The sequence below is a fragment of the Vulpes vulpes genome, chromosome 9 (assembly GCF_048418805.1).
Source record: "Vulpes vulpes isolate BD-2025 chromosome 9, VulVul3, whole genome shotgun sequence".
NCBI classification, from domain to species: Eukaryota; Metazoa; Chordata; class Mammalia; order Carnivora; family Canidae; genus Vulpes; species Vulpes vulpes.
Genome location: NC_132788.1, coordinates 61,931,291 through 61,948,184, shown reverse-complemented (window position 1 = coordinate 61,948,184; position 16,894 = coordinate 61,931,291). Strand labels below are relative to the sequence as shown.

General features: G+C 36.3%; 1 protein-coding gene across 50 annotated transcripts in view; it reads left to right on the top strand.

The window, feature by feature from the left end:
* The window catches only part of SETD5 (SET domain containing 5), an 83,327-nt gene that overhangs the window by 19,792 nt on the left and 46,641 nt on the right, over positions 1 to 16,894 (top strand). For 47 of the 50 annotated variants that reach the window (XM_072722229.1, XM_072722247.1, XM_026016968.2 and 44 more), the window contains exon 2: positions 13,278 to 13,337. The exons of 1 other annotated variant lie outside the window; for it this stretch is intronic. The gene's annotated coding sequence lies outside the window, so the exon portion shown is untranslated. Of the gene's footprint in view, positions 1 to 5,468; positions 5,647 to 13,277; positions 13,338 to 16,894 lie in introns of all 50 variants that reach the window. 2 more of the 50 variants (XM_072722204.1, XM_072722211.1) reach the window with 1 other exon arrangement.

Sequence of the window (16,894 nt, the reverse complement as noted above, 5' to 3'; positions counted from 1 at the left end):
TAAATTACTAATGAGACTCAAACTGTGGGTTCCTCTCCACCACTTTGTACTATTGCCTAGGAAGCCACAAAATGGCTCCTGTTTACTTCTTTAATTGTGTAACTCTACATACCAAAAGTGGGTACCTACAGTATGCCAGGTATCTTGCTAGGTTCTCTTATGAATGCTATCTTACTTAATTCTCAAAGTAGTGCAATGGAGTTGTTTACAAATGACCAAAGTCAATCAGTGATCACGCAATTAATAACAGAGTGAGTCAAGTCCTCATGATTCCAGGATCTTTTCATTATACTATTTTACCTAACTTACTTAAGGAGCCTTCTATCTCCACCAGCATAATCTGCCCATTCTTTTAAACTTTAGGTATTGCTACTTTTCTGCAGTTTTGACCTTTCTTTCTTTAGGATCCTCCGCCAGAGTTGGGTGGTTGGGTTTTAATTGGGCACTATCCTTTATGACAGTAAGTGTAAATTTTGGCTTCCTTGATATTAAAAAAAAGTCAATAGGCCTCTTTCAGTCATCCATACCTTGCCATTCAGTCGGTTATAGGCTTTCTTTATCAAATAGGCTGCAGTTCTGGAAAGAGGAGAGAGCAGCAGAGGCCTATGACTCCCTAGAATTTTACCTCAAGTTTTGTCTGTTTTTCTAAGGAAAAAGTTCATAGTCTTTTTTTTTTTTTTTTATGATAGTCACAGAGAGAGAGAGAGAGGCAGAGACACAGGCAGAGGGAGAAGCAGGCTCCATGCACCGGGAGCCCGATGTGGGATTTGATCCCGGGTCTCCAGGAATGCGCCCTGGGCCAAAGGCAGGCGCCAAACCGCTGCGCCACCCAGGGATCCCGGAAAAAGTTCATAGTCTTAATCAGATTTTCACAGAAATCAGTGATCTCTCTTCAAAAGAGAAAATCAAGAATTACAGATTCCTAAGAGAGAAAGATAAGATACTTAATTTGTTCTTCAGCCTCAAATGGTTGCCCTCTCTTTGATCTACTTGGCCAAACAGCAAACCACCACAAAGCCCACCTGTGAATGTGCTTGTTTTCTTACAAAGAAATAATCTGTAAATTCATAATTTTGCTACTAGAGATTGAAACCTACTTAGTTTTACTTGTATCAACGTGACATTCCTGAATACTCAGTGTACCAATTATTGGTAAACTCAACTTTTTAAAAAGAAATCAATAGAAGGCGTTAATAACAGGTCTAGAAGTTACAAGACTTCTAAAACTTTTTTGCCAGGGTACCTGGGTGGCTCAGTCGGTTAAGTGTCTGCCTTGGGCTCAAGTCCTGGGTCCTGGGATGGAGCCCTGCATCGGGCTCCCTGCTCAGCAAGGAGTCTGCTTCTCCTCCATCTGTTGCACCCCCTGCTTGTATGCACGCACTCTCTCTTTCTTTCTGTCAAATAAATAAAATCTTTAAAAAATAAAAACTTTATTGCCTTATGAATTAGTGTTCTTTTATTAAAATAAGCTGACAGCCAAATAAACATTCATTATAGGTCCCTTCAAAGAAGACATTGGACAGCTACTGTCTCCTTTGAATAGTTCACCAAAGCAGGATTTGTAAGAATTCATATCGTTGCTCAAATAATAGCTAAGAAGTATTAAGTTTGAAATCAGGCAGAAAAACAGTAACAAGCTAGTTTATACCAGGAATTTGATTTATTATTTTTTTTAAAGATTTTATTTATTCATGAGAGACACAGAGACATAGGCAGAGAGTGAAGCAGGCTCCATGCAGGAGCCTGATGCGGGACTTGATCCTAGGACTCTAGGATCACGCCCTGGGCAGAAGGCAGCACTAAACCGCTGAGCCACCAGGCTGCCCATATGTTATTTTATTTTTTTTTATGAGAGAGAGAGAGAGAGAGAGAGAGAAGGGGCAGAGGGAAAGGGAGATCTGAGAGAATCCCAAGCGGTCTCCAAGCCCAGCAACAGAGCCAGACTCGAGGCTGGATCTCACAACCCTGAGATCATGACATAAGCTACAGTCAGCTCTGGACACTCATCCAGCTGAGCCACCCAGGCATCCCACAGGGGTCAATTTTTGCATATTGATACTAGACCCAACTAGATTTCCTTCCTGCTTTCATAGACAGATTGGGGAAGATTTAAAACACAGTCTTGAATCTTAGTGGATACTTAAGTCCTAAATTTGTTGAAGAGCTGATTCGTTTGTTTTTTGTTGTTTGGTTGGTTGATTGGTGTTTGTTTTAGAATTTAGAGATCAGTGTGAAGACATCATTGAGTTAATGAGGGTTGGGGGTTCACGGTAGTTTAGCCCAATAGGTCAAAGTGGGGGCATCTTCTAAGGCAGGGATTCTTGTTTCCCCTTTTTTGGTCACACTTAGTAACAAACATCTAATACATTTACAAGGATATTTGTTTAGTACTGTCATAGCAAAATAGACAGTGATCTTTAAGTACATAAAATGAGGGGGATCCCTAGGTGGCTCAGTGGTTTAGCGCCTGCCTTCCGCCCAGGGCCTGATCCTGGGGTCCTGGGGTTGAGTCCCACATCGGGTTCCCTGCATGGAGCCTGCTTCTCCCTCTGCCTGTGTCTGTCTCTCTCTGTGTGTCTCTCATGAATAAATAAAATCTTTTTTTTTAAAAAAAGTACATAAAATGAAAAGGTACTATGCGGAAGTATTGTCAGTTCTCTGTGATTATTGTTATTGACACTAGTACTTTTGGGGGGAAACCCCCAATTCCAAAGGGTCTAATGCATTACCAAATTCATAACCTTTTTTTCCCCCCTGTATTTTGGTAGTCTATAGATAAAAGCTTCTGCACTAGAAATCCAGGATCAAGCTGTTTGGCAGCATTGGTTTCTTCTGAGCTTTCTCTCCAGAGCTTGCAGATGGCTACCTCCTACTACTGCCTTTTCCCAGGGTCATCCTTCTTTGCACCCACCTCCCTGGTGACTTTGTTTTCTTCTTACAAGCTTCAGTCATATTGACTCAGGGCCCACCCTAATGGCCTCATTTTAAAAAGCAATTTTTTAAATTGAGATATGTTTGACGTATGACATATTAGTTTCAGGTATATAATATAATGATATTTGCATACATTGCAAAATGATCACAGTAAATCTAGTCAACATCTGTCACCTTACATAGTTACCCAAAAAAGTATTTTCTTGTACTGAGAACTTTTAAGATCTACCCTCCTAGCAATTTTCAAATATTACCTGTATAAAATAAAATTCAATTTTCAAATGTTACCTGTAATCACCATGCTGTACATTACACCCCTGTGACCTACTTTGTAGCCAGAAATTTCTAACTTCTAAACCCCTTTTAACTATTCTCCCATCCTTCCCCCCCAAATCTTAACATTTTAAAAAAGCTATCCTTTTTTCCCAAAAAGATTTAGAACCACTAAAGTTACCAGTGGTGGTCTACAAGAAATTTGTCAAAATCTGGGGATTAGGATTTTTAAAAAAAGTCTTAGTTTGTATATTGGTTACCAAGTACTGGAAAAGGAAATAACGGTATTCAAATACAGTAATGTTCAGCATTTAGAAATCTTTCACTTGGGAAAAAGATAAATTTATAAAATAGATATTTTAACAAAAAGAGAAAATAGCATGTGAACCTAAGATACTTTGTATTTTACTCTACTTAGTGCTAGAATTCTGGACATTGCTGTGAGTCAAACTATGATAGGACAGGAAAAACAACAGAAGTGATTGAAGGAGACAATAAAATGACTGGTGAAACTTAGTATGGTTTATGGTGATTATATTTTGTATAAGAATTTGGAGCTGCTTACTGTGCTAGTTGTTTTCATTAACTAAAAAGTACCATTTTGTCAGTGTCCTGGGGCTAATTTATTATAAGAATTAATTAACAAATGAGAAGTTTGGCCTAAATACAGCTGAAATGTTTACTGAAATTGGATCAAAGATGCATCTGTGTCAAGGTTTTAAAATCATTTTTCATATTAAGATCTCTAGAGAAAATGTTTATAATCCATAAGTCAAATATTTTTGTTTTGCATGATGGAAACTTTTAAGTTTCTGTGTTGCAACAAACCACTGGCTATTTGGTCCAGAGATGTTCATCTTCTTGGGCATCTAGGGTAATAATGTACCCATCATTTCAAAGTTTTCATTTTACTCAGTAACCTGTATGAGTAAATGCAAGCTTATTTTTTGCTTAGGCAAAACAGTGTATGTCAGTGTTTTCTTTGAGTTACTCTTCATCTTCCATCACTGTCACTTTTTAAATTACAAATTATTTTAAGTTTAATTTTATTGACATTGGTATAGCTTATGGTGAGTAGTTTGGGAATAGAATATGTAGTGGTATATATTTGCATTGACAGTGACTTGGGCTTAACTTTCCACTAACTGGACCTTTAGGTATGCTTTGTAGTTCAAATAGGAATCACCCATATGCACCCCAAATGCTTTTGTTCTGCGACACCATTATTACTGAATCATTTTTTTTTTACTGGAAAGTGCTCCTCGGTTGAGTACCCTAAGTGTCATCACTAAGCCTGTCCTAGTATTCTAAGAAACTGGTTGCTAAAAATAAGAACAGCTGGTCACTACCTCAAATATGAACCATTGCTTCTGTGGTGTAATCAGTCCTTATCTTCAATACACAAGTTTATGGATATATTTTACCTGTTTTGGGGGTGTTTTATCCATTTTTGTTTATTGGCATATAGAATATATAGGAATGCTGTATTACAGCTGTGAGTCATATGTATACTTGCAGTTAGCTTTGCTATAAGGAGAGATTTGCATTCTCAAGAATACAAGAAATTTTATCAACAAATTCATTAAATAATAATCGATTGCAAAGTTTTGGTTGTTTTTTTTATTTTTAGAAAAAATGATTAAGACATTTTTAGTAGCCATAACTGTATAGTTGCAAAACCTAAACATTACTCAGCAAATCTATCAATTGGTAAATTATATTAAGCTCTTTATCCATCTTAACTTTTTTTTTAAAAGATTTTATTTATTTTAAATATTTTATTTATTTATTCATTCAGAGAGAGAGAGAGAGAGAGGCAGAGACACAGGCAGAGGGAGAAGCAGGCTCCATGCAGGGAGCCCAAAGTGGGACTCAATCCTGAGACTCCAGGGCCACACCCTGGGCTGAAGGCAGGCACCAAACCGCTGAGCCATCCAGAGATCCCCTGATTTTATTTATTCATGAGAGACACTTAGAGGCAGAGACACAGGCAGAGGGCAAAGCAGGCTCCGCAGAGGAAGCCCGATGTAGGACTCAATCCCAGGACTGAGGATCACACCTGAGCCTAAGGCAGAGGCTCAGCACTGACCCAGGCATCCCTAACCATCTTGACTGGTAAACAAGGGATAACTCCACTCTGCAGGTGTGTTGTGTACAACTGATATTTCTGGCATTTGCTGTAAAATAATCCTGTAGAAGATGAGAAGTTACAGATAAAGTAAAGTTAGCTATCAGTTTGACTTTTTTTTTTTTTTTTTTAGATTATTTATATATTTGAGAGAGAGAACACAGGGTGGAGAGGGAGAAGCAGACCCCGTGCTGAGCAGGGAGCCTGATGCTGGGCTCCGTCCCAGGACCCTGGGAAAAAGACCTGAGCTTCAGATAGACGACGCTTAACTGAGCCACCCAGGTGCCCCCAATTTGATTGTTTAAAGCTGGGTAAGGTTTATGAGTTCATTACAGGATTTTCTTTGTTTTGTATTTGTTGGAAATTTTTCATAATAAAGGTTTTTTAAGGATGCAGAAAATAGTATCAGGAGAAGTAGTCTGAATAAAATTTTGAAGGAGAAGAAATAGAGTAACAGGTAATTGACAAATAAATTCTTATTCCATTCAGGCAAAAGAGTTTTTTGTTTTTGTTTTTTAAGATTTTATTTATTTATTCATGAGAGACACACACAGAGAGAGGCAGAGACACAGGCAGAGGGAGAAGCAGGCTCCACGCAGGGAGCCCGATGTGGGACTCGATCCCGGGTCTCCAAGATGACAACGTGGGCTGAAGGCGGTGCTAAACTGCTGAGCCACCCAGGCTGCCCAGGCAAAGGAGTTTGAACTAACCCATTAGGTATTTGGGAGCCATTGTAGATTTCTAATTGTGGAATAATAATGATTGAAGTTGTGCTCTAGAAAGGTTAAAGTCACGAAAGAATGAATAATTGGAGGGTTGAGAGCCCAGAGGTAGTGAGATCAGTTCATTGCTATAATGCAACCTTGAAATCATAAAGAGGTTGAGTAATGTTGGTGAATGGATGGATAAAAGACAGTCTATAGAAAACATTTCAAAGGAGAAAGTAATAGCTCTCCATCCAGGCTCTCAGTCAGGTGCTAGAGCAAGCACAGCAAAAAGGAGAGGGGTTCTTTGTTTGCTTCATTTATAGGCACTCTAAAAATTTAGTATTTTGGCTTTATCTCTTCATAAATCAGTATTAACAAGTCTCTTAGAGTTTTAAAGTTTTTTTCTCTTTCCAAGTGTAATTAAAAATGAGGGGCCTCCTATTTTATACTCTGATAGAACTACTAGAACAGAGTTTTTTTTGTTTTGTTTTTTAAGTTTATTTATTTAAGTAATCTACACCCTGCATGGGGCTTGAACTCAAAACCCTGAGATCAAGAGTCTGATGCTCTTCTGACTGAGCCAGCCAGGCACCCCTAGATCAGAGTTTTGATAACTTCTTTGAAACTAAAGAGCTCAAATCTAGATTACTTGAATTTTTTCCATCAGAACCCTACAAACGCTAGCTAGTTAGGTTGCAGGTGGTTAACATTGTTTTTTTCATTACTGGAAGAAGAAATTTAGATCTTGGTGCGTTCGGTTAAAAATTATCATATGGGACAACCATAAAATACTTTTGTTCTGAAATAGTGCTTTATCTATGTTTTATTTTGAAGATCACAGCCGAAATTTAGTGAAAAAGCAAATGAGATCTCTTACTTAGTATATAAGAATTTCACAGGACAATAGCACATCCAGTCAGTAGTCATAAAAATATATCAGAATTGTTGAATTTGCAGTTGAGTTTCGTTTTAGTATTTTCTTATAGAATGTGGAGTCTTCTAAACATAAGATTCTATGAGTAGAGTTAGAATTGAAATTATTTTAAACCTTATGAGAAAATGTAGCCAGCATTCACACCCTATGTAGGATTGTATTAAATGGTTTTAACTTTGTAGAGAGTGGTTTGACATCTCTGATACATGGTCATGACATTTTAGCAGTTCCATATCTAAGAATGTATCCTAAGAAAATGTGTATGTTAAAGAAAGGCATGTGTACATGACTGTTGAGTTGTATTTATTATGGAAAATTAGTAACAATCTAAACATCAACCTGCAGAGGATGACTTATAGTCCATCCATAGAATAGATACTGTAAGAGGAAGAAGTAAATTTGTATATATGCATATAGAAAGACGTCTATAACCTACTACTAAATGAAGAAAGCAGATTATAGAACAATAGAGTTACCACTTATTTTGGGGGTATCTTTGGAAAGTGGAATTATGTGAGAATTTTACTTCTACCTTTTTATGCTTTTGTAAAGTTTGCCTATTTTTACAAGCAATTATCTCGATAATATGTTAAAAATACAGATACAGCTATTGGTTGGAGAGGGGACCTCTTTTGTGCATGTCAGAATTGTTAAGCTTTAAATTCCTTTACTTTTATATACTTAGCCACCTGGTCTGCCTACTAATCCCAAAACATGTATGGTCAGGTTCTTTTTGTCAGTTTTGAGGGTTCTTGCTGCCTGTTGTCCTTAATTCTTAAGTCTTGTCTAAACAATTCAAGAGATTTATTTTAAAAATCTTTCTATAAGAGACCTCTGTGTCACTGGTAAACTGTGGAGTGGTCTGGGGTTTTCTTTCTTTGAGAGGAGGGTGTTTTCTCTTCAGAATGACTCCTTAATTGTAGAGATACACTTTAGGATTTTTTTTTTCCCCTCATGGTTGTGAAAATGTAATACTTGGCACATAGGCAAGCCTGAAGAGTTTGCAAATTGCCTACCCTCTCCTGCTTTGGATAAGAGAAACATCTTAAAATAGCACTTAACATAGTTTTTATATATAGTAGTTACTCACTTCATGTTTGAGGAAGGAAGGAAGGAAGGAAGGAAGGAAGGAAGGAAGGAAGGAAGGAAGGAAAAAACTGGTAAATCTAGGTAATATAAATCCCAAAAGCCAGGAATTTTAATCTGGACTTGTGTGTCTGGCATAGAACCAGTAATAATTGATGCTTAAGTTTTAAAAATTTGTTTTAATTCAAATGTTGCCATCTAAAGTAAATTGTAATAAATAGAAATAGAGAAAAAGAAAACGTTGTCTTGACTCTAAATTACCTTAGTCTAAATTTCTTTAATCTCCATTGTTTACCTCCAGTTTTTCTCTTTTCTTATCTTCAGCCCTACACTTCTCCTAGATTCTTTGCCTGCATTAACTTGCTCCAGATTTTAAGCCTAACTACAGTTTATACCATCCCAATTATATGAATTTTCACTAGATCTCTGAGCACATCGTCTTTTCTTAGAGTTCATCTCCTATTTGCCAGTAATTCTTGTAATGCTTATCACTTAACTCTGCTACGCTGTTGTTTTTTTTTTTTTTTTTTCACTGTTTTTTCATGTTTCCCAGCATATCCTCTTCTCACTTTAGTTACGGTAGCAGAATTGAAATACACGCTGTTGGAGAATAGTGAAAATAATTGTTAGCCACATTGAGATCATTAGGTAATGGCTCCTCTTCACATATGTTTAAAGGTTGCAGAGAGCCATTTAAACTCTTTATTTGCTACAAATGCTACTCTATATGTACTTGTGAGTGAGCAGGATAGGTATTATTATTTTTTCTATTGTACAGATGAGAAAACTGAGACTTTGAGACATTGCATGAATTGCCTGCCTAAGCCAGTGCCAGGATTTATAGATATCTGAAGCAGAATGAAGCCCAGTAAGATTTTACTTTGATGAATTAAAGATTGTATATAAAAAGTGATTTTTCTTGGGACACCTGGGTGGCTCAGCGGTTGAGCATCTGCCTTCGGCTCAGGTCGTGATCCTGGAGTCCCAGGATTGAGTCCCACGTCAGACTCCCTCATGGAACCTGCTTCTCCCTCTGCCTGTGTCTCTGCCTCTTTCTGTGTGCCTCTCATGAATAAATAAATGAAATCTTAAAAAAAAAAAAAAAGTGATTTTTCTGAGATCACCAACTATTTAAGTTGTAGGCTAGAACTCAGTTTTCCTGCTTCTTAATATAGTACTTTTTCCTAATGCATTTTTTCTTTTCTCAGGGGCAAAAGTGATACATTACAGTACAATGGCAGTGTTTTTTCCTTAATACTTCAGTTTAGATTGAAGATGAAAGAGAGGCACATAAATGGCAGCTGCCACATTAGTTCTTAGACAAGTTGGTCCTGTAGATAAAAATGCATTCATATATTTATTGCATTTTTTAACTGCTCTGTGATTTAAAAATTAAGGATAATAATGTTTAAAAAACTTAATAGTCTTTCCCTGTCTCTCCTTTTTACTATTTTATGAAGTTGTTTAATAGAAGAAACTGAAGTATAGAAGTATTCAAGAACAGAGGTGTCTAGGTGGCTCATTCAGTTGAGCATCCAACTCTTGATTTTGCCTCAGGTCAGAAGATCCAGCCCTAGTTTGCCTCCAGCCCATCAGAGGGTCTGCTTGAAATTCTCTCTCTCTGATCCTCCCTCTGCTCACATGAGTGTGTGCTCACTCTCTCAAGTAAATAATCTTTTCTTTAAAAAGTATTTAAGAATAAATTCAACTTACGTGTGTGGCAAAATTTTGAAAAATTAGTAGGTTCAGAAATTGAATCTTAACTAATAGCGATTTTCTCTTAACCCTTACTGAAAACTTTCCTGAAATTTTTTTCTTCTTTAAATTTATTCACAGACTGATCTTCTGTACATCTTTTATTGCTTTAGAGTTATTCTATCTGTTATTTTTTATTATTTAATAGCTTAAAATGAGGGTAGTAGATTGAGCTGAATATATTAATTTCAGGAGACATCTTAGATGCTTGTGTTTTTAGTGAATCCCAGTTTAAGAGTTAATGCTTTCAAAAGGAAGAAATTTGGTTGGTTGTAGCTTATGGCTACTTGGAATTTAGAGAACTGAGATTTGTAGTATGCAGGGTCTTTTATTTAGTAAATGATGGGGTAAATTCCTAATAATTTTATAATGGTACTGTATGTACAACTTATTACTAAAACTCTGAAAAGGAAACCAGACCTAGGAGATGAGGGATCTAGGGAGGATTTTTAAATTGAGGATATTTTAAATTTAGATTCCAAAATAGTTTTTGCTACTAAGATGAAAATAATCATTAACCCTCTTAAAAGATCTGAAGTAATATTGTTGCCCTTGAGAAAAGGAAGCATTGTAAATTGTGTGTTACTATTCAACCTTCTGTTTATGTCAGCCTAAACAAGAGATTTTCCCTCTCTAATACATGCCTATCTTTAACATACTGAGTCACGTAACTTCAAAAATGACTACAAAATATGCTTTCCTGTCCCTGAATTAGTGAATGTGCATGTTTGTCCTTACTTTGAAATCTCATAATTGGATCCTAGATTCCAGAATGATTTTTATACATAGGGAAGCCACTACTACTTTTCAAAACGTTTTCTAAAGAAAGTGAGGAAAAGAAGTGTAAAATTTCAACCTTGTTAATACCTTGCTTTTAATTTAATGCCTTGTTGTTATGCTTGGAGGACTGTACTCATAAAAGCAGAAATGCTCTTAGTGTTTTATTTAAAATTTAGTTATGAATGATTGATACTGAAAACCAAAACATTTAAAAGGAAAGGGGCATTTTGGAAAGATGGCTTGTTTGTATATATTTAAATGTATATATTCACTTGCATGTTTTGTCAGAGATCAAAATTGAGGAAGAGATTTGGCTTTCTGGGGGTTTGTGAAGAGTCGATCAGAGATTACGCCTTGGCTGAGTTGCTGTCTGCATAGGCTGTTAACAATTGTTTCTCTGGCAGCAGATCTTGTTCATCAGGATTGCATCATTTCTGGGAGAATGGCCAAGGTCCACAGCCTCAGTACAAAGACTGTCTGAAGCATATGAGGCCTGTTCTCTTTCTAAAGCGGCACTCCTCTTCCTGCCAGTCCTCTTCACAGGATTACTGAAGCAGACTTGTTCTGAATTTCTTTCATTGGATTGGCTGTTTATTGGACTCTTGTCTCCCAGCTGCTTCCGGCTCACCTGGCTGATGCAATTTCTTTTTCTGAAATCCCTGTTGGAATTGTTCTTAAAACACTTTTTGTCTGTCTGCTCTGAGAGTGACCAAAGAGATCACATGGGTCTTGTGCTTTCAGCAAGTCATATAGAGAAAAGACTGTCAGAATGACACATACAGAGACTATTGACCATTTCTGAACCCAATTAAAAAGACGGGTAATTATAAAACATTTTTGTCATGTTCTATTTAACAGTCTTTTCTCCAGAAACTGTATGTGTGTGTAAATGAAGACTTCTCAAAAGAGTACTCTGTACTGGGAGACTTGGCTAGTTCTGCTTCTGAATCTAAGAACTTACTAGTCTTCTATGGATTCTGATGAATTGTTCTGGAAAAGGTTAAACTGATTTGAAATTGAAATTCTGATACATTCATTTTCCCCCCTGCTGTACACCCATATATTTAGTTCTCTTTTTCTTTTTGTCATTTTTTTACCTTCTTTCTTACTTGTTGTTGCTAAAGGAGTCTAATTCTTCTTGGTTTGTTTTTTTTATTCTTCCTTTGGTTGTTACCTTCATACCTTTTATTTTTATAATAATTCTGAGCATGCTCTTTTAAAGTTGTTTCTAAAGAATAGTTAGGGGTGCCTGGGTAGCTCAGTTGGTTAAGTGTCTGCCTTCTACTCAGGTCATCATCTCAGGGCCCTGGGATGGAGCCCTGGGTTGGGCTCCATGCTAAGCTGGGATTCCGTTTCTCCCTCTATTTCTGTCTCCCTCCCTCTGCCCCTCCCTCTGTTCATATTCTCTCTCTCTCTGTCAATTAAATAAAAATCTTGTTTTTAAAAAAATAAGGAATAGTTTATTTTCCAATTTTTTGTAAATTAGAAGCCCACAAAATATTGACATAAAAGTACATTCCTCTCTATTGCTTGATAACTGGAATCCCCAAAACAGCTCTTTTCATATACATAATACGTTAACATTTAGCTATTAATTCCCTATTCTGGCTAATGTTAAATTTGACTTTTTGGGGGAGCCCAGGTGGCTCAGCAGTTTAGCGCCGCTTTCAGCCCAGGGCGTGATCCTGGAGACCCAGGATCAAGTCCCGTGTCGGGCTCCCTGCATGGAAGCCTGCTTCTCCCTCTCTGCCTGTGTCTCTGCCTCTCTCACTCTCTGTGTCTCATGAATAAATAAATAAAATCTTTTAAAAAGCTGACTTTTTGTCCCCCAAAATCACCTGTTATCTTTTACTTTTTGGAAGGTAGAAAGTTATTAAGGCTCTTTTCCACATATTTTTTTTTCCACATATTCTTTTATGGAGTGTCTCGAAAGTAGAATTGACTCCCAGTTGTCTTTTTTTATTTTAGTAGGACAGAGGATCGATTTGATGAAAGTAGGGGAAGGGGAGAAATAATATGGATTTATACTTTAATAGGTGATGTCCTTGTCTGACTGGAGAGTAGTAAACTTGACATTTGGTTAAAGAAATGCCTCTGAATTTGGGAGTGGGTCAGTGGAGGAGAAGTACCTCCTAGGAGAGATCAGAAGGAATCCCTTGGGAAATGGGAGAAAATTCTCATTTGAAGAACAGAGGATTACCCAGTGACATAATATTTTCCACTTAAGTCTAATAAAGACAATTTCCTTTTCCATTCTTTTTTTAGGTTTTGGCTTTATACAAAAATAGTATATCATGGTTAAAGGACAAAAATAGAGTACTAAATGAAACATAGGATAGTTAACAAGGCAATATGTAGAAATGAAATAAATTACTGTTAAAATATCCTATATAATTTGGGGCACCTGAGTGTTATTAAGCTTCTGACTCTGATTTCAGCTCATGTATGATCTCAGGGTTGTGAGATCAAGCCCCACATTGCACTGAGCTCCTTGCTGATTATGGAGCCTCCTTAGGATTATCTCTCCCTCGGCCCCACTCCCCCCTCACCCCTACTCATGCATACACCTGCTTGCTCTCTCTCTTTTAAAGAATAAAAAGAAAATATTCCATATAATTCTATTCTTTGTGTCCATTTTGTTACTTCTTTCTGTACTAATCTGTGTCTCAACTCTTTCTAGGTCTTCAGAGCTACTGGCAGATAATTTTGGGGGACTTCATATTTGGAGGTCTATAAAAAGGTGACTAAGTCAAACCCTTTACATTTGTTTTAATTTTTATATTGTAATGGATATTAAGATCATATGCTGAAATAAATGGTGATAATTCATTCAGCAAGCATTCTCAAACACTTGCTTTATGCCAGGTACGATTCTTTTCTCTTCTCTTCTTTTTTCTTTGAGATTTTATTTATTTATTCATGACACACAGAGAGAGGCAGAGACATGGGCAGAGGGAGAAGCAGGCTTACCATGGGGAGCCTGATGCAGGACTCTCCCAGGACTTTGGCAAGGATCACAACCTGAGCCAAAGGCAAGACGCTCAACCACTGAGCCACCCAGGCATCCCATGCCAGGCTCTATTCTAAACATTGGAAGTATAACAGAGGATAAAACACAAAAATCTTGTCCTCATAGAGTTTATATTCTGGTAGAAAGAGACAAAAAAATTAACAAGTAAAAGATACCTTGAAATTGTTTCACCTAGAGACACAACTTCTCACTCTAGGACGCAACTCTCCAAATTCTGTGTAAGTTAATAAATTCTATACTACTAAGTTTGGTAAACTATACTCAGAGTCTGTTGGCTTGTAAAACTAGAGTAATTGTAGTAAAATATTGCATATAGATGATCTGTTAAAAAGTCTTCAGTTAAGGGGCACCTAGGTGGCTCAGTGGTTGAGTGCCTTTGGCTCAGATTGTGATCCCAGGGTCCTAGGATTGAGTCCCGCTTTGGGCTCCGCAGGAAGCCTGCTTCTCCCTCTGCCTATGTTTCTGTCTCTCTCTCTGTGTGTCTCTCATGAATAAGTAAATAAAATCTTTTAAAACAAAATCTTCAGTTAATATTTTAACAGCTACATTTTGCAGAGTATTATTTAGGGAAGGAACAATTCTCAGGGTTATATGAGAAATATCGTTTTAACATCTTTTGTATTAAGAAGCCTAATATTGTGAAAGCTTGATTTATTTTTTTATTTTCAACATTTTATTTAAATTTTAGTTCACATACAGTGTAGTAGTTTCAGAGGTAGAATTTAGTGATTTTTTCAGTTGCATGTGACACCCAGTGCTTATTATTACATCAGGTGCCTTCCTCCCTTCTGCTCATCACATGATGTGAATACATTATTTAGAAGATGGTCATGCTAATCTGTAATAATTGTTTTTATCAGAAGAGAGAAAGAGTCCTACAAAACTAGATAAAAGAAAGATGGAAGAATTCATGAACAAGAAATTCATAGTTAAGTGGTTAATGTTTCTTGTATTTATCAGGTCTCCAAATTAGCTGGTTTTGAGATTTCAGTAAGGAATATGTTAATCATTTATATACTCATTAAGGAAATATTATCTGTAATAATTTTCCCATTTTTTTCCTTTTAGTATTTTTTTTTTTTTTTAGATTACTCCAAAAAATAATTATCAGCTTAAGTTTATAAGTTGCCTTTCTTCTAGAAGCCTACTTTTTTTTATGGGCATAGAATAGTAATAGCTATGATAAAGGCTTTTTAATATGTTGAATAACTTGTTTTATCCTTTACTGAAAATGTAACATGTAATTGAGATTCCTATATTTAAGAGAGGTATGATCATTATCAGACTGTGTTTTGATTATCAAGCCAGACAGCTCCTGGGATTTTGGGTTTGTTTGGTTTTTTTTTTTCTTTTTAGTTCAAGTTATAGAGTGATACTAAATTAGAGGAAGAGTTGTAACCAACAATACCCAGTATTTAACTATTTTTCTGAGCTTATTTGATAAGTATTCTCTCTTCTATTATTTGTAGTTTTTTTTTTCAATTTCCCAGTGGTAAAGGATGTGCTGCCTAAATCTGTATGGATATATTGTTAGGGAAAGGAAATATTTTCCGTGTCAGATGGATCCAAAGAGTTATATTAGTCACTTCTTTTGTAAGCTGTGAAGAAACAATAGGAAAATTTGCCTTTTTCATTTTTAGTCCAAAGTCTAGCAGTGTGTTGCCTCCAGTTGTATAGGAACCGGTGTCTTGCCTTCACCCAGATTTGAAGAGTCCTAGATCTTGATGAGATCCAGTTCTTTGCAAAGTGTAGGTGCCAGGGAGGGCTGCTTAGTTTATAGCTGTTTCCAGTATTCTAAAATAACACAAAAGAGTAATATTCTCTTTATGTGTTCTTAAAAAGCTTGGCCTAACTCACTGTTCACAATTGGTTTTCTTACGTTGATTTGCTTCATATATCAAAATATGATTTAAGCATCTTATGTGGTCTGTCACTTAAAATTTGTATTAATTCCTTGGATTGACTTAGTATCACATATTTTTCATTAAAAATCTTTAACATAAGTAGTTGTTTGATTTTTCTCCTCTCTTGTCTTAAGATGAATCAGCATATCAATCACAACTCTTTCTGTAGACTTTTTGCAAAAATCTTTATTAATCTAGGCTTTTAACATTCACACAGACTTTTTTCACACATAAAATGCTTCTGGTTTCATTCTTTCAATAGTTTAATATAAAACCACTAATGTAAAATAGTAAAATTTCCCCCTTTACACCATACCTCCAAATCTCTTAATATACTCCTTTTTTTAAGGTTGTTTTTTTTTTTTTTTTTTTTTTTTGAGAGGGTGAGAGAGAAAAGGATGGTTAGGGGAGAGGGGAGAGAGAGAAAAGCTTAAGCAGCCTCCACAGTCAGCATGGAGCCTGATGCAGGGCTCAGTCTCTAGACTCTGGGATCATGATCTGAACCAAAATCAAGAGTTAGACTTTTAGAGAACTGAGCCACCCAGGCACCCCTTGAAGATTTTATTTTTAAGTGATCTGTACACCTAACTTGAGGCTCAACCTTATAATTCCAAGATCAAGAGTCACATGCTCTAGTAAGGGAGCCAGGCACCCCACTCTCTTACTGTACTTTTATACTTTTTTTGTACTTTTATACTTCTAATGGATTTCTTACACTTTAGTAGTTTTTGAGTCCTTCTGTTCACAAATTTCCACTGGTTATGATCAGCAACTCAGGGTATCCTCACTACTTTTCCATAGAAAATTTCCTAATCTGTATCATGAAACTAATCTATATGTTTTCATTTATACCTAGCAGTGGATATGGCCTCACAAATATAATTAAGACTGTTGCATCTTCTCTGAAAGTTATGGTTAAAATAAAATGATTTCAAAGGAAGAAAAGAGTGTTCTGTGATACAAAAAGACAATAAGAACAACTGTATGTAAACATATCTTTTATCATATTTAATACAGAAGAAATAACTTTGTTGGTTGCTGGTAAAATTGCATTTATTTGTGGCCTAAGGGGGAAAAAAAACTTAAATGAAGATATTGCTTGCTTTCTTTTTTGTTTTTTAAGTAAGCTCTACACCCAGCGTGGGGCCTGAACTCATGACCACAGGATCAAGAGTAGCATGCTCCACCAATTGAGCAAGCCAAGAGCCTCTAAATAAAGGTTTTTAATTGCTAAAGAATTTAGTTAAACTTTGATATTTCTATTTACTATCCTATACATTGAAACTTATATAGGTCCTAGGCTGCTAAAAAATTTTGTTTAAGCAGTTGTTAAATGATGGAAATGTACTTGGCTAGTGAGCT